The following is a 23,916-nucleotide window of genomic DNA, read 5'->3' as shown; positions in this document are numbered from 1 at the left end:
AGCGAGAGGCTGAGTGCTTCCATCCTCATGTGAAGCTGAACCACTAGCCATGAACATAGGCCAGGGCCTCAGCCGTTCCTTGCCACTCCGTGTGGTAAATGGCATATTGGCAAGTTTACGCTTCTCCTCCGACAATTTTATTTTAGATTTTGGAGTCCTTTTTTTACTGATATTTGGTGTTTGGGATTTTACATGCTCTGTACTATGACATTGGGCATCGGCCTTGGCAGACGACGTTGCTGGCATTTCATCGTCTCGGCCATGACTAGTGGCAGCAGCTTCAGCACGAGGTGGAAGTGGATCTTGATCTTTCCCTAATTTTGGAACCTCAACATTTTTGTTCTCCATATTTTAATAGGCACAACTAAAAGGCACCTCAGGTAAACAATGGAGATGGATGGATACTAGTATACTTATGGATGGACCAGCGACTGCCGACACAGAGGTAGCTACAGCCGTGGACTACCGTACTGTGTCTGCTGCTAATATAGACTGGATGATAATGAGATGAAATTAATATATATATATAATATCACTAGTACTGCAGCCGGACAGGTATATATATTTATTATGTAATGACTGATGACGGACCTGCTGGACACTGTCAGCTCAGCAGCACCGCAGACTGCTACAGTAAGCTACTATAGTAGTATGTATCAAGAAGAAAGAAAAAAAAAACCACGGGTAGGTGGTATACAATTATGGATGGACCAGCGACTGCCGACACAGAGGTAGCTACAGCCGTGGACTACCGTACTGTGTCTGCTGCTAATATAGACTGGATGATAATGAGATGAAATTAATATATATATATATATAATATCACTAGTACTGCAGCCGGACAGGTATATATATTTATTATGTAATGACTGATGACGGACCTGCTGGACACTGTCAGCTCAGCAGCACCGCAGACTGCTACAGTAAGCTACTATAGTAGTATGTATCAAGAAGAAAGAAAGAAAAAAAACACGGGTAGGTGGTATACAATTATGGATGGACCAGCGACTGCCGACACAGAGGTAGCTACAGCCGTGGACTACCGTACTGTGTCTGCTGCTAATATAGACTGGATGATAATGAGATGAAATTAATATATATATATATATATATAATATCACTAGTACTGCATCCGGACAGGTATATATATTTATTATGTAATGACTGATGACGGACCTGCTGGACACTGTCAGCTCAGCAGCACCGCAGACTGCTACAGTAAGCTACTATAGTAGTATGTATCAAGAAGAAAGAAAAAAAAAACCACGGGTAGGTGGTATACAATTATGGATGGACCAGCGACTGCCGACACAGAGGTAGCTACAGCCGTGGACTACCGTACTGTGTCTGCTGCTAATATAGACTGGATGATAATGAGATGAAATTAATATATATATATATATATAATATCACTAGTACTGCAGCCGGACAGGTATATATATTTATTATGTAATGACTGATGACGGACCTGCTGGACACTGTCAGCTCAGCAGCACCGCAGACTGCTACAGTAAGCTACTATAGTAGTATGTATCAAGAAGAAAGAAAAAAAAAAACCACGGGAAGGTGGTATACAATTATGGATGGACCAGCGACTGCCGACACAGAGGTAGCTACAGCCGTGGACTACCGTACTGTGTCTGCTGCTAATATAGACTGGATGATAATGAGATGAAATTAATATATATATATATATATATAATATCACTAGTACTGCAGCCGGACAGGTATATATATTTATTATGTAATGACTGATGACGGACCTGCTGGACACTGTCAGCTCAGCAGCACCGCAGACTGCTACAGTAAGCTACTATAGTAGTATGTATCAAGAAGAAAGAAGAAAAAAAACCACGGGTAGGTGGTATACAATTATGGATGGACCAGCGACTGCCGACACAGAGGTAGCTACAGCCGTGGACTACCGTACTGTGTCTGCTGCTAATATAGACTGGATGATAATGAGATGAAATTAATATATATATATATATAATATCACTAGTACTGCAGCCGGACAGGTATATATATTTATTATGTAATGACTGATGACGGACCTGCTGGACACTGTCAGCTCAGCAGCACCGCAGACTGCTACAGTAAGCTACTATAGTAGTATGTATCAAGAAGAAAGAAAAAAAAAACACGGGTAGGTGGTATACAATTATGGATGGACCAGCGACTGCCGACACAGAGGTAGCTACAGCCGTGGACTACCGTACTGTGTCTGCTGCTAATATAGACTGGATGATAATGAGATGAAATTAATATATATATATATATATATATAATATCACTAGTACTGCAGCCGGACAGGTATATATATTTATTATGTAATGACTGATGACGGACCTGCTGGACACTGTCAGCTCAGCAGCACCGCAGACTGCTACAGTAAGCTACTATAGTAGTATGTATCAAGAAGAAAGAAAAAAAAAACCACGGGTAGGTGGTATACAATTATGGATGGACCAGCGACTGCCGACACAGAGGTAGCTACAGCCGTGGACTACCGTACTGTGTCTGCTGCTAATATAGACTGGATGATAATGAGATGAAATTAATATATATATATATATAATATCACTAGTACTGCAGCCGGACAGGTATATATATTTATTATGTAATGACTGATGACGGACCTGCTGGACACTGTCAGCTCAGCAGCACCGCAGACTGCTACAGTAAGCTACTATAGTAGTATGTATCAAGAAGAAAGAAAAAAAAAAACACGGGTAGGTGGTATACAATTATGGATGGACCAGCGACTGCCGACACAGAGGTAGCTACAGCCGTGGACTACCGTACTGTGTCTGCTGCTAATATAGACTGGATGATAATGAGATGAAATTAATATATATATATATATATAATATCACTAGTACTGCATCCGGACAGGTATATATATTTATTATGTAATGACTGATGACGGACCTGCTGGACACTGTCAGCTCAGCAGCACCGCAGACTGCTACAGTAAGCTACTATAGTAGTATGTATCAAGAAGAAAGAAAAAAAAAACCACGGGTAGGTGGTATACAATTATGGATGGACCAGCGACTGCCGACACAGAGGTAGCTACAGCCGTGGACTACCGTACTGTGTCTGCTGCTAATATAGACTGGATGATAATGAGATGAAATTAATATATATATATATATATATAATATCACTAGTACTGCAGCCGGACAGGTATATATATTTATTATGTAATGACTGATGACGGACCTGCTGGACACTGTCAGCTCAGCAGCACCGCAGACTGCTACAGTAAGCTACTATAGTAGTATGTATCAAGAAGAAAGAAAAAAAAAAACCACGGGAAGGTGGTATACAATTATGGATGGACCAGCGACTGCCGACACAGAGGTAGCTACAGCCGTGGACTACCGTACTGTGTCTGCTGCTAATATAGACTGGATGATAATGAGATGAAATTAATATATATATATATATATATATAATATCACTAGTACTGCAGCCGGACAGGTATATATATTTATTATGTAATGACTGATGACGGACCTGCTGGACACTGTCAGCTCAGCAGCACCGCAGACTGCTACAGTAAGCTACTATAGTAGTATGTATCAAGAATAAAGAAGAAAAAAAACCACGGGTAGGTGGTATACAATTATGGATGGACCAGCGACTGCCGACACAGAGGTAGCTACAGCCGTGGACTACCGTACTGTGTCTGCTGCTAATATAGACTGGATGATAATGAGATGAAATTAATATATATATATATATATATATATATATAATATCACTAGTACTGCAGCCGGACAGGTATATATATTTATTATGTAATGACTGATGACGGACCTGCTGGACACTGTCAGCTCAGCAGCACCGCAGACTGCTACAGTAAGCTACTATAGTAGTATGTATCAAGAAGAAAAAAAAAAAAACCACGGGTAGGTGGTATACAATTATGGATGGACCAGCGACTGCCGACACAGAGGTAGCTACAGCCGTGGACTACCGTACTGTGTCTGCTGCTAATATAGACTGGATGATAATGAGATGAAATTAATATATATATATATATATATAATATCACTAGTACTGCAGCCGGACAGGTATATATATTTATTATGTAATGACTGATGACGGACCTGCTGGACACTGTCAGCTCAGCAGCACCGCAGACTGCTACAGTAAGCTACTATAGTAGTATGTATCAAGAAGAAAGAAAAAAAAAACACGGGTAGGTGGTATACAATTATGGATGGACCAGCGACTGCCGACACAGAGGTAGCTACAGCCGTGGACTACCGTACTGTGTCTGCTGCTAATATAGACTGGATGATAATGAGATGAAATTAATATATATATATATATATAATATCACTAGTACTGCATCCGGACAGGTATATATATTTATTATGTAATGACTGATGACGGACCTGCTGGACACTGTCAGCTCAGCAGCACCGCAGACTGCTACAGTAAGCTACTATAGTAGTATGTATCAAGAAGAAAGAAAAAAAAAACCACGGGTAGGTGGTATACAATTATGGATGGACCAGCGACTGCCGACACAGAGGTAGCTACAGCCGTGGACTACCGTACTGTGTCTGCTGCTAATATAGACTGGATGATAATGAGATGAAATTAATATATATATATATATATATAATATCACTAGTACTGCAGCCGGACAGGTATATATATTTATTATGTAATGACTGATGACGGACCTGCTGGACACTGTCAGCTCAGCAGCACCGCAGACTGCTACAGTAAGCTACTATAGTAGTATGTATCAAGAAGAAAGAAAAAAAAAAAACCACGGGAAGGTGGTATACAATTATGGATGGACCAGCGACTGCCGACACAGAGGTAGCTACAGCCGTGGACTACCGTACTGTGTCTGCTGCTAATATAGACTGGATGATAATGAGATGAAATTAATATATATATATATATATATATAATATCACTAGTACTGCAGCCGGACAGGTATATATATTTATTATGTAATGACTGATGACGGACCTGCTGGACACTGTCAGCTCAGCAGCACCGCAGACTGCTACAGTAAGCTACTATAGTAGTATGTATCAAGAAGAAAGAAGAAAAAAAACCACGGGTAGGTGGTATACAATTATGGATGGACCAGCGACTGCCGACACAGAGGTAGCTACAGCCGTGGACTACCGTACTGTGTCTGCTGCTAATATAGACTGGATGATAATGAGATGAAATTAATATATATATATATATATATATATAATATCACTAGTACTGCAGCCGGACAGGTATATATATTTATTATGTAATGACTGATGACGGACCTGCTGGACACTGTCAGCTCAGCAGCACCGCAGACTGCTACAGTAAGCTACTATAGTAGTATGTATCAAGAAGAAAGAAAAAAAAAACCACGGGTAGGTGGTATACAATTATGGATGGACCAGCGACTGCCGACACAGAGGTAGCTACAGCCGTGGACTACCGTACTGTGTCTGCTGCTAATATAGACTGGATGATAATGAGATGAAATTAATATATATATATATATATAATATCACTAGTACTGCAGCCGGACAGGTATATATATTTATTATGTAATGACTGATGACGGACCTGCTGGACACTGTCAGCTCAGCAGCACCGCAGACTGCTACAGTAAGCTACTATAGTAGTATGTATCAAGAAGAAAGAAAAAAAAAACCACGGGTAGGTGGTATACAATTATGGATGGACCAGCGACTGCCGACACAGAGGTAGCTACAGCCGTGGACTACCGTACTGTGTCTGCTGCTAATATAGACTGGATGATAATGAGATGAAATTAATATATATATATATATATAATATCACTAGTACTGCAGCCGGACAGGTATATATATTTATTATGTAATGACTGATGACGGACCTGCTGGACACTGTCAGCTCAGCAGCACCGCAGACTGCTACAGTAAGCTACTATAGTAGTATGTATCAAGAAGAAAGAAAAAAAAAAAAAAAACACGGGTAGGTGGTATACAATTATATATATATTATATACAATTATATATATATATATATATATATATATATATATATATATTAAACTGGTGGTGATTAATTAAACTGGTGGTCAGGTCACTGGTCACACTATCAGCAACTTGCAAGTAGTACTCCTAAGCAGACAATCACAATATATACTGGTGGTCAGTGTGGTCACAATGGCAGTGTGGCACTCTGGCAGCAAAAGTGTGCACTGTACGTTAAAATATGTACTCCTGCTCTCAGACTCTAACTGCTCCCCACTGTCTCCCCCACAAGTCAGATAATACAGTCACACTATCACTTCAGCAAGTAGTAGTACTCCTCCTAATGCTCCCCAAAATTACTAAAGTAAATACTGTGTCTCTCTCTACTCTAGACTCACTCTCTTCTCTATAAATGGAGAGGACGCCAGCCACGTCCTCTCCCTATCAATCTCAATGCACGTGTGAAAATGGCGGTGACGCGCGGCTCCTTATATAGAATCCGAGTCTCGCGATAGAATCCGAGCCTCGCGAGAATCCGACAGCGGGATGATGACGTTCGGGCGCGCTCGGGTTAACCGAGCAAGGCGGGAAGATCCGAGTCGCTCGGACCCGTGTAAAAAAACATGAAGTTCGGGCGGGTTCGGATTCCGAGGAACCGAACCCGCTCATCTCTAGGGTAAACACAGAGAGATCCATTCTTAAAATCTAAGCAATCTGACTAGATTGCTTAGATTTTAAGCACGTATCTCTTGTGTGTATGCTCCACAGCAACAGTGATGTGTGGCCCCGCGTGTCACCATAGCCAATGCTAGATTGGCCTGCATGCATGCACAATCTAGCACATCGCTCATTCCACCCGCTGGGTGAAGTGAGCGGCCCCCTGTCGTCGTCCCCCCCACCCCCACCCCTCGTTCAGCATACATCGCGCTGTGCTGAATGGGGGGAAAGATGTGTGCTGAGCGATCGCTGATACATCTCTGGACATGTGTACTGGCCTCAAAAGATCTGTAGTGCGTTATCCCCTATATTTATTAAATCAGTGCAGGAGATATATCACACTCATGTAAAACAGTAATGTGTAGACAATTCAAGTTATCTGTATAGGACTAAGGAAGTTCCTAAATATATGATTTTGATTTTCCTGACATTTGCTATTAAATAAGCATTATGCTAAATTGTGAGATGCTTAACAAGTAATCCATTAATCCAGAGTGCCCCAGACTCTGCCATTACAGTCCAGGTTTTAAGGATATCCATACTTGGGAGCAGGTGACTTAATTAGTACCTCTGTCAATTTGATTTAACTATCTGAACTCAAGCAGGATTATCTTTAAACCTGGGCTTTAAGGAGGAGTTTGGGAAACTCTTAATTAATCAAATACCAGCACTGGCTCCTTCTTCAGGCAAAGATGCCACTTGAAGTTAACTTGTTTTCCACATTTAAACCCCTCATGCCCGCATCCCCAGATGAACTGATCTTATGGTACTGAAAAAGCATACACACTGCCTGTAATCATTGATGTGGAAATACAGTATGATACGATGGTGAATAACCAGATTATCCCTCTCACACTTATGAGTATGATAGCATGCCATATCTCCAAACATTGGCACCTTGTAAAAAGGGGCTCCCCTTGCACGAGGAAGCTGCATCCGCCTGAAAAGGTGCATGGCCTGTAGAAAGGGGGCATGCTACGATCGTGAGCCACGCCTCCCATTTTCGTAACTATAGGGGCATGGCCAGCACTCTGTGAGCTGCTGGCATGCCTCCAGTCCCTCTGACTACCTCGAATAGACGCTGTGCGCATGAGCAGCCAGTGATTGACAGAAGCCTCCCAACTGCCCCCCCCCCCCACTTCACAAGTGGGACAGTCCCGAAAAAACGGAACTGTCTCACGAAAATAGGGACAGTTGGGAGGTATGGCATGCCAATGAGATGATATATAATTGTTTATTAGTAATATTTCCTTCTTCCCCAGTATATATTTATAGGATGGGTGGTAGAGAGGATGTGAGGTGACTGATCTTCTTTAAAAGTCCACATAGAAAAAAAACATGAAGAAGTGTGTGGTCTGGTTCTTATATGGGAAATGTACTAGAGTGCGATATACATCATTTACTCAAATTGTTGTTGCTTTTTTTGGCAATATGTTTGGCACGTCACAAACTCCTGGTTATATTACAGGCAAAATCACAGCACAATTGACAGAAAACTGTGCTTTTCAAATATAACTCACCGCCACTCGACTTACTGGTGTTTTGTTTTATTTTAAAGGTTCTAAATACAAATTTGCAGATGTAATAAGTTATACCCATTTCAAACATCAGACTCTGGAAATTGCTGTGTCTAGCATGCTAGAAAATTCCCAGGTCTGAGCTCCATGACCCTAGTCTAGTGAAAGGTCGTGGATCCAGAACTTAGTCCCAGATTGTTTGCATTCAGACAAACTAAAATCCAGGGTTGATGCGCATTCACATGCATAAAACCAGGATTTTGATGCGTGTCTGAAAGGCGTCTATTTTATGTGTCAATTATATTGTACACTTGAGACCGCCATCAATGATTATAAAACAGAAACCACACACAAAAAAATAGGGCGCTAGTCTAGTTGGTAGAAATATTCCTTCTCCTTTAAATAATTGGTTCAGCTGCTGTTTCCAATGTGAGGTAATTGCGTACCTCACCAATGCAAAAAAAAAAAACAAATTCAGGGATTAAATCCCCTAAAAGGAAGGTCCGCTTCACCGATTATTTACTTTCAGAGATCTTTGATTCAGAGGACAACACAACCAATTATATAAGAAACATATTTTTTACTTAAAACTGCACATATCAGCAATCCAGCATTTATAAATATAAGCTTTATGCCTACTTGTACTACCACACATTAAAAAGCTGACAAATTTATCTGCATGGGAATAGCACATAGGGGTATATTCAATTGAAGTCAAAAGCTGCCGACTGTCGAAAAGACGTCAGTTTTCAACTTTTTTTAGGTCAGAAGGGGTTTCGACCTATTCAATCTAACCCCAAATTATTCTACAATTTGAGGAATTCGACTTGTTGAAAAGCACGTGGATCGGTGGAATAGCTGCCGATCCGCATGCTTCTGTCGAAACAGGGGCCAAAACCTGCCGGTTTTGAGGGACCTGAGAGGAGGAGAGGGGAAAGAGCCGCGGACAGACGGGGGAGAGATGCGGGCAGATGGGGGACAGCAGTGCTACAGCACAGTGCTGCAGGAGGATGTGGCACAGCCGCCGCTCACGGCAGCGTCCACCCAGCTCCAGCAAGTGAGGTCCCGCTTGCTGGAGCTGGGTGGACGCTGCCGTGAGGTCTGGCGGCTGTGCCACATCCTCCTGCAGCTGTGCCACATCCTTCTGCAAAGTCGGATTGAGATGGGCATTGAATAGCCCAAGTCGGATCCATTCCGACAAATGAATGTCGGAATGGATCCGACTTCAATTGAATATACCCTTTAGTGTCCAATTATGACCATGATTTATATATGTTAACATACAAAAAATGCTAAAATATCCATTTTATATCTATGAGCTGTATATAATATATTTGCCCCAAGTTTAATGGTGGCTTGTGGTGGTTATTTTAGTGGATCCAAACTATTCTGTTCGGTTCTCAATCCACAATCATATATATATACAAGTCCAATAGAGGCTCAAATGGGTGTAGTATGGTAAGCCGGTGGGCAGCATACCGGTGCCGGTATCCCTACCGCCGGCATACTGACAGCTGGGTGAGCGCGAATGAGTCCCTTGCGGGCTTGCTGCGAGCACGGTGGCGTGCTATGCACGCCACGTTATTTATTCTCCCTCCAGGGGTGTCGTAGACCCCTAAGAGGTCGAAAAGTTGTCGGTATGCTTGGTGTCGGGATTCCGGCGCCGGTAAACTGTGCGTCGGGTTCCCAACAGCCGGCAAACTGAAAACCACCCACTCAAATAGCTTAGTGAAACCGATTTAAGGCTATTAGTAATCTTTCTGCACCATGGTTATAAACAGATCCCACCGTCATCAGCTTGGTAGCCAAAATGCTAAAATCCAGAGTCCTCTCTCCTTATCCACTGCTGCTTTTTAAGGGTGAGCCACACACACAGGGTCCGTGAACAGGGCTGTCAGGGAGGAAAGGGGTCTTAGCTGTTACCACCGAGGGAGCGACTTAACATTAATTCTCCTTGGCGAGTCTATTTTTAATAACATTTACGGTAGCCACCTCCTGCTTTGCAGCGTCAGCAGGCAAAGCAGGGGTGTCTCTATCTTCACAGTAAAAAAAAAACCATAGTGTCCCCACTCCATATTAAGCCACATTACAGTGCTCCCTGTTCATATTATACCATACTATAGTCATACCTCCCAGCATGACCCATACCAGGAGGGACAAAATGCTCTGTTCCTGGACTTACCTTGTAATTTATGATTGCCCTCACCTGTGTTGAACTAGTTCATCGATAAGAAAGGTGTTTCACCAGAGGTATGGCAATCATAGATTAAAAGGGAAGTTCAGGAATGAGCATTTTGGTGGTTATTCAAAGTTGCTATCAAATCAAAAAAGTTAGCAATTGGGCAAAACCATGTTGCACTGCAGGTGGGGCAGATGTAACATGTGCAGAGAGAGTTAGATTTTGGTGGGTTATATTATTTCTGTGCATAGTAAACACTGGCTGCTTTATTTTTACTCTGCAATCCAGATTTCAGTTTAAACACACCCCACCCAAAATGAATCTCTCTGCACATGTTATATCTGCCCCACCTACAGTGCAACATGGTTTTGCCCATTAGTGTGCTTTTTTTTGGTGTGCTAACAACACTGAATAACCCCCATTGTCTTGTTGGCTGGTGTGATGATGTTTCTCCACTTCATATATAGAGATGAGCGGGTTCGGTTCCTCGGAATCCGAACCCGCCCGAACTTCATGATTTTTTACACGGATCCGAGCGACTCGGATCTTCCCGCCTTGCTCGGTTAACCCGAGCGCGCCCGAACGTCATCATGACGCTGTCGGATTCTCGCGAGGCTCGGATTCTATCGCGAGACTCGGATTCTATATAAGGAGCCGCGCGTCGCCGCCATTTTACACGTGCATTGAGATTGATAGTGAGAGGACGTGGCTGGCGTCCTCTCCGTTTAGAGAAGAAATAGATAGGAGAGTGAGAGTGAGACAGTGACACTTCATTTACTGGAGCTTAGGAGGAGTACTCAGACAGAGAGTGCAGAATTTTGCTGATAGTATTAGTTAGTTATAGTGACAGAGTGAGACAGTGACACTTCATTTACTGGAGCTTAGGAGGAGTACTCAGACAGAGAGTGCAGAATTTTGCTGATAGTATTAGTTAGTTATACTAGTGACTGACCAGTGACCACCAGTGCAGTTTTATATTATTTAATATAATCCGTTCTCTGCCTGAAAAAACGATACACAGTGACTCAGTCACATACCATATCTGTGCTCAGCCCAGTGTGCTGCATCATCTATGTATAATATCTGACTGTGCTCACACAGCTTAATTGTGGGGGAGACTGGGGAGCAGTTAGGTTATAGCAGGAGCCAGGAGTACATATTAAAATTAAACAGTGCACACTTTTTTTCTGCAGGAGTGCCACTGCCAGTGTGACTGACCAGTGACCTGACCACCAGTATAGTATACTATATTGTATTGTGATTGACTGTCTGCCTGTAAAAGTTAAACACACGTCGTGTGACTTCTGTGGTGTTTTTTTATTCTATAAAATAAAAAACTCATTCTGCTGACAGACAGTGTCCAGCAGGTCCGTCATTATATAATATATACCTGTCCGGCTGCAGTAGTGATATATATATATTTTTTATATCATTATTTATCATCCAGTCGCAGCAGACACAGTACGGTAGTTCACGGCTGTAGCTACCTCTGTGTCGGCACTCGGCAGTCCGTCCATAATTGTATACCACCTACCCGTGGTTTTTTTTTTTCTTTCTTCTTTATACATACTACATCTCATTATCATCCAGTCTATATTAGCAGCAGACACAGTACAGTACGGTAGTCCACGGCTGTAGCTACCTCTGTGTCGGCACTCGGCAGTCCGTCCATAATTGTATACCACCTACCCGTGGTTTTTTTTTTCTTTCTTCTTTATACATACTACATCTCATTATCATCCAGTCTATATTAGCAGCAGACACAGTACAGTACGGTAGTCCACGGCTGTAGCTACCTCTGTGTCGGCACTCGGCAGTCCGTCCATAATTGTATACCACCTACCCGTGGTTTTTTTTTTCTTTCTTCTTTATACATACTACATCTCATTATCAACCAGTCTATATTAGCAGCAGACACAGTACGGTAGTCCACGGCTGTAGCTACCTCTGTGTCGGCACTCGGCAGTCCGTCCATAATTGTATACCACCTACCCGTGGTTTTTTTTTTCTTTCTTCTTTATACATACTACATCTCATTATCATCCAGTCTATATTAGCAGCAGACACAGTACAGTACGGTAGTCCACGGCTGTAGCTACCTCTGTGTCGGCACTCGGCAGTCCGTCCATAATTGTATACCACCTACCCGTGTTTTTTTTTTCTTTCTTCTTTATACATACTACATCTCATTATCATCCAGTCTATATTATCAGCAGACACAGTACAGTACGGTAGTCCACGGCTGTAGCTACCTCTGTGTCGGCACTCGGCAGTCCGTCCATAATTGTATACCACCTACCCGTGGTTTTTTTTTTCTTTCTTCTGTATACATACTACATCTCATTATCAACCAGTCTATATTAGCAGCAGACACAGTACGGTAGTCCACGGCTGTAGCTACCTCTGTGTCGGCACTCGGCAGTCCGTCCATAATTGTATACCACCTACCCGTGTTTTTTTTTTCCTTTCTTCTTTATACATACTACATCTCATTATCATCCAGTCTATATTAGCAGCAGACACAGTACAGTACGGTAGTCCACGGCTGTAGCTACCTCTGTGTCGGCACTCGGCAGTCCGTCCATAATTGTATACCACCTACCCGTGGTTTTTTTTTTTTCTTTCTTCTTTATACATACTACATCTCATTATCATCCAGTCTATATTAGCAGCAGACACAGTACAGTACGGTAGTCCACGGCTGTAGCTACCTCTGTGTCGGCACTCGGCAGTCCGTCCATAATTGTATACCACCTACCCGTGGTTTTTTTTTTCTTTCTTCTTTATACATACTACATCTCATTATCATCCAGTCTATATTAGCAGCAGACACAGTACAGTACGGTAGTCCACGGCTGTAGCTACCTCTGTGTCGGCACTCGGCAGTCCATCCATAATTGTATACTAGTATCCATCCATCTCCATTGTTTACCTGAGGTGCCTTTTAGTTGTGCCTATTAAAATATGGAGAACAAAAATGTTGAGGTTCCAAAATTAGGGAAAGATCAAGATCCACTTCCACCTCGTGCTGAAGCTGCTGCCACTAGTCATGGCCGAGACGATGAAATGCCAGCAACGTCGTCTGCCAAGGCCGATGCCCAATGGCATAGTACAGAGCATGTCAAATCCAAAACACCAAATATCAGTAAAAAAAGGACTCCAAAACCTAAAATAAAATTGTCGGAGGAGAAGCGTAAACTTGCCAATATGCCATTTACCACACGGAGTGGCAAGGAACGGCTGAGGCCCTGGCCTATGTTCATGGCTAGTGGTTCAGCTTCACATGAGGATGGAGGCACTCAGCCTCTCGCTAGAAAAATGAAAAGACTCAAGCTGGCAAAAGCAGTAGCACCGCAAAGAACTGTGCGTTCTTCGAAATCCCAAATCCACAAGGAGAGTCCAATTGTGTCGGTTGCGATGCCTGACCTTCCCAACACTGGACGTGAAGAGCATGCGCCTTCCACCATTTGCACGCCCCCTGCAAGTGCTGGAAGGAGCACCCGCAGTCCAGTTCCTGATAGTCAGATTGAAGATGTCAGTGTTGAAGTACACCAGGATGAGGAGGATATGGGTGTTGCTGGCGCTGGGGCGGAAATTGACCAGGAGGATTCTGATGGTGAGGTGGTTTGTTTAAGTCAGGCACCCGGGGAGACACCTGTTGTCCGTGGGAGGAATATGGCCGTTGACATGCCTGGTGAAAATACCAAAAAAATCAGCTCTTCGGTGTTGAAGTATTTCACCAGAAATGCGGACAACATTTGTCAAGCCGTGTGTTCCCTTTGTCAAGCTGTAATAAGTAGGGGTAAGGACGTTAACCACCTCGGAACATCCTCCCTTATACGTCACCTGCAGCGCATTCATAATAAGTCAGTGACAAGTTCAAAAACTTTGGCCGACAGCGGAAGCAGTCCACTGACCAGTAAATCCCTTCCTCTTGTAACCAAGCTCACGCAAACCACCCCACCAACTCCCTCAGTGTCAATTTCCTCCTTCCCCAGGAATGCCAATAGTCCTGCAGGCCATGTCACTGGCAATTCTGACGAGTCCTCTCCTGCCTGGGATTCCTCCGATGCATCCTTGCGTGTAACGCCTACTGCTGCTGGCGCTGCTGTTGTTGCTGCTGGGAGTCGATGGTCATCCCAGAGGGGAAGTCGTAAGCCCACTTGTACTACTTCCAGTAAGCAATTGACTGTCCAACAGTCCTTTGCGAGGAAGATGAAATATCACAGCAGTCATCCTGCTGCAAAGCGGATAACTGAGGCCCTGACAACTATGTTGGTGTTAGACGTGCGTCCGGTATCCGCCGTTAGTTCACAGGGAACTAGACAATTTATTGAGGCAGTGTGCCCCCGTTACCAAATACAATCTAGGTTCCACTTCTCTAGGCAGGCGATACCGAGAATGTACACGGACGTCAGAAAAAGACTCACCAGTGTCCTAAAAAATGCAGTTGTACCCAATGTCCACTTAACCACGGACATGTGGACAAGTGGAGCAGGGCAGGGTCAGGACTATATGACTGTGACAGCCCACTGGGTAGATGTATGGACTCCCGCCGCAAGAACAGCAGCGGCGGCACCAGTAGCAGCATCTCGCAAACGCCAACTCTTTCCTAGGCAGGCTACGCTTTGTATCACCGCTTTCCAGAATACGCACACAGCTGAAAACCTCTTACGGCAACTGAGGAAGATCATCGCGGAATGGCTTACCCCAATTGGACTCTCCTGTGGATTTGTGGCATCGGACAACGCCAGCAATATTGTGTGTGCATTAAATATGGGCAAATTCCAGCACGTCCCATGTTTTGCACATACCTTGAATTTGGTGGTGCAGAATTTTTTTAAAAACGACAGGGGCATGCAAGAGATGCTGTCGGTGGCCAGAAGAATTGCGGGACACTTTCGGCGTACAGGCACCACGTACAGAAGACTGGAGCACCACCAAAAACTACTGAACCTGCCCTGCCATCATCTGAAGCAAGAAGTGGTAACGAGGTGGAATTCAACCCTCTATATGCTTCAGAGGTTGGAGGAGCAGCAAAAGGCCATTCAAGCCTATACAATTGAGCACGATATAGGAGGTGGAATGCACCTGTCTCAAGTGCAGTGGAGAATGATTTCAACGTTGTGCAAGGTTCTGATGCCCTTTGAACTTGCCACACGTGAAGTCAGTTCAGACACTGCCAGCCTGAGTCAGGTCATTCCCCTCATCAGGCTTTTGCAGAAGAAGCTGGAGACATTGAAGGAGGAGCTAACACGGAGCGATTCCGCTAGGCATGTGGGACTTGTGGATGGAGCCCTTAATTCGCTTAACAAGGATTCACGGGTGGTCAATCTGTTGAAATCAGAGCACTACATTTTGGCCACCGTGCTCGATCCTAGATTTAAAACCTACCTTGGATCTCTCTTTCCGGCAGACACAAGTCTGCTGGGGTTGAAAGACCTGCTGGTGAGAAAATTGTCAAGTCAAGCGGAACGCGACCTGTCAACATCTCCTCCTTCACATTCTCCCGCAACTGGGGGTGCGAGGAAAAGGCTCAGAATTCCGAGCCCACCCGCTGGCGGTGATGCAGGGCAGTCTGGAGCGACTGCTGATGCTGACATCTGGTCCGGACTGAAGGACCTGACAACGATTACGGACATGTCGTCTACTGTCACTGCATATGATTCTCTCAACATTGAAAGAATGGTGGAGGATTATATGAGTGACCGCATCCAAGTAGGCACGTCACACAGTCCGTACTTATACTGGCAGGAAAAAGAGGCAATTTGGAGGCCCTTGCACAAACTGGCTTTATTCTACCTAAGTTGCCCTCCCACAAGTGTGTACTCCGAAAGAGTGTTTAGTGCCGCCGCTCACCTTGTCAGCAATCGGCGTACGAGGTTACATCCAGAAAATGTGGAGAAGATGATGTTCATTAAAATGAATTATAATCAATTCCTCCGCGGAGACATTGACCAGCAGCAATTGCCTCCACAAAGTACACAGGGAGCTGAGATGGTGGATTCCAGTGGGGACGAATTGATAATCTGTGAGGAGGGGGATGTACACGGTGATATATCGGAGGATGATGATGAGGTGGACATCTTGCCTCTGTAGAGCCAGTTTGTGCAAGGAGAGATTAATTGCTTCTTTTTTTGGGGGGGTCCAAACCAACCCGTCATATCAGTCACAGTCGTGTGGCAGACCCTGTCACTGAAATGATGGGTTGGTTAAAGTGTGCATGTCCTGTTTTGTTTATACAACATAAGGGTGGGTGGGAGGGCCCAAGGACAATTCCATCTTGCACCTCTTTTTTCTTTTATTTTTCTTTGCATCATGTGCTGTTTGGGGAGGGTTTTTTGGAAGGGACATCCTGCGTGACACTGCAGTGCCACTCCTAGATGGGCCCGGTGTTTGTGTCGGCCACTAGGGTCGCTTATCTTACTCACACAGTCAGCTACCTCATTGCGCCTCTTTTTTTCTTTGCGTCATGTGCTGTTTGGGGAGGGTTTTTTGGAAGGGCCATCCTGCGTGACACTGCAGTGCCACTCCTAGATGGGCCCGGTGTTTGTGTCGGCCACTAGGGTCGCTTATCTTACTCACACAGTCAGCTACCTCATTGCGCCTCTTTTTTTCTTTGGGTCATGTGCTGTTTGGGGAGGGTTTTTTGGAAGGGCCATCCTGCGTGACACTGCAGTGCCACTCCTAGATGGGCCCGGTGTTTGTGTCGGCCACTAGGGTCGCTTATCTTACTCACACAGTCAGCTACCTCATTGCGCCTCTTTTTTTCTTTGCGTCATGTGCTGTTTGGGGAGGGTTTTTTGGAAGGGCCATCCTGCGTGACACTGCAGTGCCACTCCTAGATGGGCCCGGTGTTTGTGTCGGCCACTAGGGTCGCTTATCTTACTCACACAGTCAGCTACCTCATTGCGCCTCTTTTTTTCTTTGCGTCATGTGCTGTTTGGGGAGGGTTTTTTGGAAGGGACATCCTGCGTGACACTGCAGTGCCACTCCTAGATGGGCCCGGTGTTTGTGTCGGCCACTAGGGTCGCTTATCTTACTCACACAGTCAACTACCTCATTGCGCCTCTTTTTTTCTTTGCGTCATGTGCTGTTTGGGGAGGGTTTTTTGGAAGGGCCATCCTGCGTGACACTGCAGTGCCACTCCTAGATGGGCCCGGTGTTTGTGTCGGCCACTAGGGTCGCTTATCTTACTCACACAGTCAGCTACCTCATTGCGCCTCTTTTTTTCTTTGCGTCATGTGCTGTTTGGGGAGGGTTTTTTGGAAGGGACATCATGCGTGACACTGCAGTGCCACTCCTAGATGGGCCCGGTGTTTGTGTCGGCCACTAGGGTCGCTTATCTTACTCACACAGTCAGCTACCTCATTGCACCTCTTTTTTTCTTTGCGTCATGTGCTGTTTGGGGAGGGTTTTTTGGAAGGGACATCCTGCGTGACACTGCAGTGCCACTCCTAGATGGGCCCGGTGTTTGTGTCGGCCACTAGGGTCGCTTATCTTACTCACACAGTCAGCTACCTCATTGCGCCTCTTTTTTTCTTTGCGTCATGTGCTGTTTGGGGAGGGTTTTTTGGAAGGGCCATCCTGCGTGACACTGCAGTGCCACTCCTAGATGGGCCCGGTGTTTGTGTCGGCCACTAGGGTCGCTTATCTTACTCACACAGTCAGCTACCTCATTGCGCCTCTTTTTTTCTTTGCGTCATGTGCTGTTTGGGGAGGGTTTTTTGGAAGGGACATCCTGCGTGACACTGCAGTGCCACTCCTAGATGGGCCCGGTGTTTGTGTCGGCCACTAGGGTCGCTTATCTTACTCACACAGTCAGCTACCTCATTGCGCCTCTTTTTTTCTTTGCGTCATGTGCTGTTTGGGGAGGGTTTTTTGGAAGGGACATCCTGCGTGACACTGCAGTGCCACTCCTAGATGGGCCCGGTGTTTGTGTCGGCCACTAGGGTCGCTTATCTTACTCACACAGTCAGCTACCTCATTGCGCCTCTTTTTTTCTTTGCGTCATGTGCTGTTTGGGGAGGGTTTTTTGGAAGGGACATCCTGCGTGACACTGCAGTGCCACTCCTAGATGGGCCCGGTGTTTGTGTCGGCCACTAGGGTCGCTTATCTTACTTACACAGTCAGCTACCTCATTGCGCCTCTTTTTTTCTTTGCGTCATGTGCTGTTTGGGGAGGGTTTTTTGGAAGGGCCATCCTGCGTGACACTGCAGTGCCACTCCTAGATGGGCCCGGTGTTTGTGTCGGCCACTAGGGTCGCTTATCTTACTCACACAGTCAGCTACCTCATTGCGCCTCTTTTTTTCTTTGCGTCATGTGCTGTTTGGGGAGGGTTTTTTGGAAGGGACATCCTGCGTGACACTGCAGTGCCACTCCTAGATGGGCCCGGTGTTTGTGTCGGCCACTAGGGTCGCTTATCTTACTTACACAGTCAGCTACCTCATTGCGCCTCTTTTTTTCTTTGCGTCATGTGCTGTTTGGGGAGGGTTTTTTGGAAGGGCCATCCTGCGTGACACTGCAGTGCCACTCCTAGATGGGCCCGGTGTTTGTGTCGGCCACTAGGGTCGCTTATCTTACTCACACAGTCAGCTACCTCATTGCACCTCTTTTTTTCTTTGCGTCATGTGCTGTTTGGGGAGGGTTTTTTGGAAGGGCCATCCTGCGTGACACTGCAGTGCCACTCCTAGATGGGCCCGGTGTTTGTGTCGGCCACTAGGGTCGCTTATCTTACTCACACAGTCAGCTACCTCATTGCGCCTCTTTTTTTCTTTGCGTCATGTGCTGTTTGGGGAGGGTTTTTTGGAAGGGACATCCTGCGTGACACTGCAGTGCCACTCCTAGATGGGCCCGGTGTTTGTGTCGGCCACTAGGGTCGCTTATCTTACTCACACAGTCAGCTACCTCATTGCGCCTCTTTTTTTCTTTGCGTCATGTGCTGTTTGGGGAGGGTTTTTTGGAAGGGCCATCCTGCGTGACACTGCAGTGCCACTCCTAGATGGGCCCGGTGTTTGTGTCGGCCACTAGGGTCGCTTATCTTACTCACACAGTCAGCTACCTCATTGCGCCTCTTTTTTTCTTTGCGTCATGTGCTGTTTGGGGAGGGTTTTTTGGAAGGGCCATCCTGCGTGACACTGCAGTGCCACTCCTAGATGGGCCCGGTGTTTGTGTCGGCCACTAGGGTCGCTTATCTTACTCACACAGTCAGCTACCTCATTGCGCCTCTTTTTTTCTTTGCATCATGTGCTGTTTGGGGAGGGTTTTTTGGAAGGGACATCCTGCGTGACACTGCAGTGCCACTCCTAGATGGGCCCGGTGTTTGTGTCGGCCACTAGGGTCGCTTATCTTACTTACACAGTCAGCTACCTCATTGCGCCTCTTTTTTTCTTTGCGTCATGTGCTGTTTGGGGAGGGTTTTTTGGAAGGGCCATCCTGCGTGACACTGCAGTGCCACTCCTAGATGGGCCCGGTGTTTGTGTCGGCCACTAGGGTCGCTTATCTTACTCACACAGTCAGCTACCTCATTGCACCTCTTTTTTTCTTTGCGTCATGTGCTGTTTGGGGAGGGTTTTTTGGAAGGGCCATCCTGCGTGACACTGCAGTGCCACTCCTAGATGGGCCCGGTGTTTGTGTCGGCCACTAGGGTCGCTTATCTTACTCACACAGTCAGCTACCTCATTGCGCCTCTTTTTTTCTTTGCGTCATGTGCTGTTTGGGGAGGGTTTTTTGGAAGGGACATCCTGCGTGACACTGCAGTGCCACTCCTAGATGGGCCCGGTGTTTGTGTCGGCCACTAGGGTCGCTTATCTTACTCACACAGTCAGCTACCTCATTGCGCCTCTTTTTTTCTTTGCGTCATGTGCTGTTTGGGGAGGGTTTTTTGGAAGGGACATCCTGCGTGACACTGCAGTGCCACTCCTAGATGGGCCCGGTGTTTGTGTCGGCCACTAGGGTCGCTTATCTTACTCACACAGTCAGCTACCTCATTGCGCCTCTTTTTTTCTTTGCGTCATGTGCTGTTTGGGGAGGGTTTTTTGGAAGGGACATCCTGCGTGACACTGCAGTGCCACTCCTAGATGGGCCCGGTGTTTGTGTCGGCCACTAGGGTCGCTTATCTTACTCACACAGTCAGCTACCTCATTGCGCCTCTTTTTTTCTTTGCGTCATGTGCTGTTTGGGGAGGGTTTTTTGGAAGGGACATCCTGCGTGACACTGCAGTGCCACTCCTAGATGGGCCCGGTGTTTGTGTCGGCCACTAGGGTCGCTTATCTTACTTACACAGTCAGCTACCTCATTGCGCCTCTTTTTTTCTTTGCGTCATGTGCTGTTTGGGGAGGGTTTTTTGGAAGGGCCATCCTGCGTGACACTGCAGTGCCACTCCTAGATGGGCCCGGTGTTTGTGTCGGCCACTAGGGTCGCTTATCTTACTCACACAGTCAGCTACCTCATTGCGCCTCTTTTTTTCTTTGCATCATGTGCTGTTTGGGGAGGGTTTTTTGGAAGGGACATCCTGCGTGACACTGCAGTGCCACTCCTAGATGGGCCCGGTGTTTGTGTCGGCCACTAGGGTCGCTTATCTTACTTACACAGTCAGCTACCTCATTGCGCCTCTTTTTTTCTTTGCGTCATGTGCTGTTTGGGGAGGGTTTTTTGGAAGGGCCATCCTGCGTGACACTGCAGTGCCACTCCTAGATGGGCCCGGTGTTTGTGTCGGCCACTAGGGTCGCTTATCTTACTCACACAGTCAGCTACCTCATTGCACCTCTTTTTTTCTTTGCGTCATGTGCTGTTTGGGGAGGGTTTTTTGGAAGGGCCATCCTGCGTGACACTGCAGTGCCACTCCTAGATGGGCCCGGTGTTTGTGTCGGCCACTAGGGTCGCTTATCTTACTCACACAGTCAGCTACCTCATTGCGCCTCTTTTTTTCTTTGCGTCATGTGCTGTTTGGGGAGGGTTTTTTGGAAGGGACATCCTGCGTGACACTGCAGTGCCACTCCTAGATGGGCCCGGTGTTTGTGTCGGCCACTAGGGTCGCTTATCTTACTCACACAGTCAGCTACCTCATTGCGCCTCTTTTTTTCTTTGCGTCATGTGCTGTTTGGGGAGGGTTTTTTGGAAGGGCCATCCTGCGTGACACTGCAGTGCCACTCCTAGATGGGCCCGGTGTTTGTGTCGGCCACTAGGGTCGCTTATCTTACTCACACAGTCAGCTACCTCATTGCGCCTCTTTTTTTCTTTGCGTCATGTGCTGTTTGGGGAGGGTTTTTTGGAAGGGCCATCCTGCGTGACACTGCAGTGCCACTCCTAGATGGGCCCGGTGTTTGTGTCGGCCACTAGGGTCGCTTATCTTACTCACACAGTCAGCTACCTCATTGCGCCTCTTTTTTTCTTTGCATCATGTGCTGTTTGGGGAGGGTTTTTTGGAAGGGACATCCTGCGTGACACTGCAGTGCCACTCCTAGATGGGCCCGGTGTTTGTGTCGGCCACTAGGGTCGCTTATCTTACTTACACAGTCAGCTACCTCATTGCGCCTCTTTTTTTCTTTGCGTCATGTGCTGTTTGGGGAGGGTTTTTTGGAAGGGCCATCCTGCGTGACACTGCAGTGCCACTCCTAGATGGGCCCGGTGTTTGTGTCGGCCACTAGGGTCACTTATCTTACTCACACAGTCAGCTACCTCATTGCACCTCTTTTTTTCTTTGCGTCATGTGCTGTTTGGGGAGGGTTTTTTGGAAGGGCCATCCTGCGTGACACTGCAGTGCCACTCCTAGATGGGCCCGGTGTTTGTGTCGGCCACTAGGGTCGCTTATCTTACTCACACAGTCAGCTACCTCATTGCGCCTCTTTTTTTCTTTGCGTCATGTGCTGTTTGGGGAGGGTTTTTTGGAAGGGACATCCTGCGTGACACTGCAGTGCCACTCCTAGATGGGCCCGGTGTTTGTGTCGGCCACTAGGGTCGCTTATCTTACTCACACAGTCAGCTACCTCATTGCGCCTCTTTTTTTCTTTGCGTCATGTGCTGTTTGGGGAGGGTTTTTTGGAAGGGACATCCTGCGTGACACTGCAGTGCCACTCCTAGATGGGCCCGGTGTTTGTGTCGGCCACTAGGGTCGCTTATCTTACTCACACAGTCAGCTACCTCATTGCGCCTCTTTTTTTCTTTGCGTCATGTGCTGTTTGGGGAGGGTTTTTTGGAAGGGACATCCTGCGTGACACTGCAGTGCCACTCCTAGATGGGCCCGGTGTTTGTGTCGGCCACTAGGGTCGCTTATCTTACTCACACAGCGACCTCGGTGCAAATTTTAGGACTAAAAATAATATTGTGAGGTGTGAGGTATTCAGAATAGACTGAAAATGAGTGGAAATTATGGTTTTTGAGGTTAATAATACTTTGGGATCAAAATGACCCCCAAATTCTATGATTTAAGCTGTTTTTTAGGGTTTTTTGAAAAAAACACCCGAATCCAAAACACACCCGAATCCGACAAAAAAAATTCGGTGAGGTTTTGCCAAAACGCGGTCGAACCCAAAACACGGCCGCGGAACCGAACCCAAAACCAAAACACAAAACCCGAAAAATTTCCGGCGCTCATCTCTATTCATATAGTGCCACATTCAGGTGCCCCAGTTCTTATTATTTAACATTACAGTGCCCTCCAGCTCATGTTATACCACATTACAATGAGCAGGTCAGGTTATGCCACATAACAGTTCCCCCTTACCATTATAGCATCCACTGCACACACCTCTCTGAAAATGGAATGTCACCCCATTCAGGTTGGGCAATGGGTTGTAAAACAGGAAAATCTGGTAAATTAGTATGCAACTATGGGGGGTCATGCCGTTTTTCGCAGCGCAGCGATCGGGTCACTACTGCGCATGCGTATGCACCACAATGCGCAGGCACGTCGTACGGGTACAACATGGATCGTTGCTGAGCAATGGATTTAACGAAGTATCCATTTGCACAGCCGATCACAAGGAGATTGACAGGAAGAAGGCGTTTATGGGTGTTTTTTGGGAGTGTTTGGGAAAATGCAGACTTGTCCAAGCGTTTGCAGGGCAGGTGTCTGACGTCAATTCCGGGACCAGACAGGCTGAAGTGATCGCAGCGGCTGAGTAAGTTCAGACCTACTCAGGAACTGAATAAAATGTTTTTGCAGAGCTCGGCTGCACAGGCGTTCGCACACTTGCAAAGCAAAAATACACTCCTCCATAGGCGGCGACTATCTGATCGCAGCACTGCAAAATGTAGCTAGCGAGTGATCAACTCGGAATGACCCCCAATATACCATAGCAATGGCGCCCACTATAGGGTGATTCTCCAGAAAGTGAACATAAAGTCCCGTGCATCAGACGCTTTTAAATGTTTTTTCCTTTTAAACTGGTCTGTTAAAAAATTGTTGTTATATGTAAACTTAATGGCTTAGTAGCAATGCCTTACCCTATAACTTAAGACCTACAGTACTAACATCTTGGTATTTTGGAGAAGTATGTCATTTGAATTTGTGTAACTG

Source organism: Pseudophryne corroboree, chromosome 6, assembly GCF_028390025.1.
Source record: "Pseudophryne corroboree isolate aPseCor3 chromosome 6, aPseCor3.hap2, whole genome shotgun sequence".
NCBI lineage: Eukaryota > Metazoa > Chordata > Amphibia > Anura > Myobatrachidae > Pseudophryne > Pseudophryne corroboree.
Note: the sequence above shows the minus strand (reverse complement) of the source record.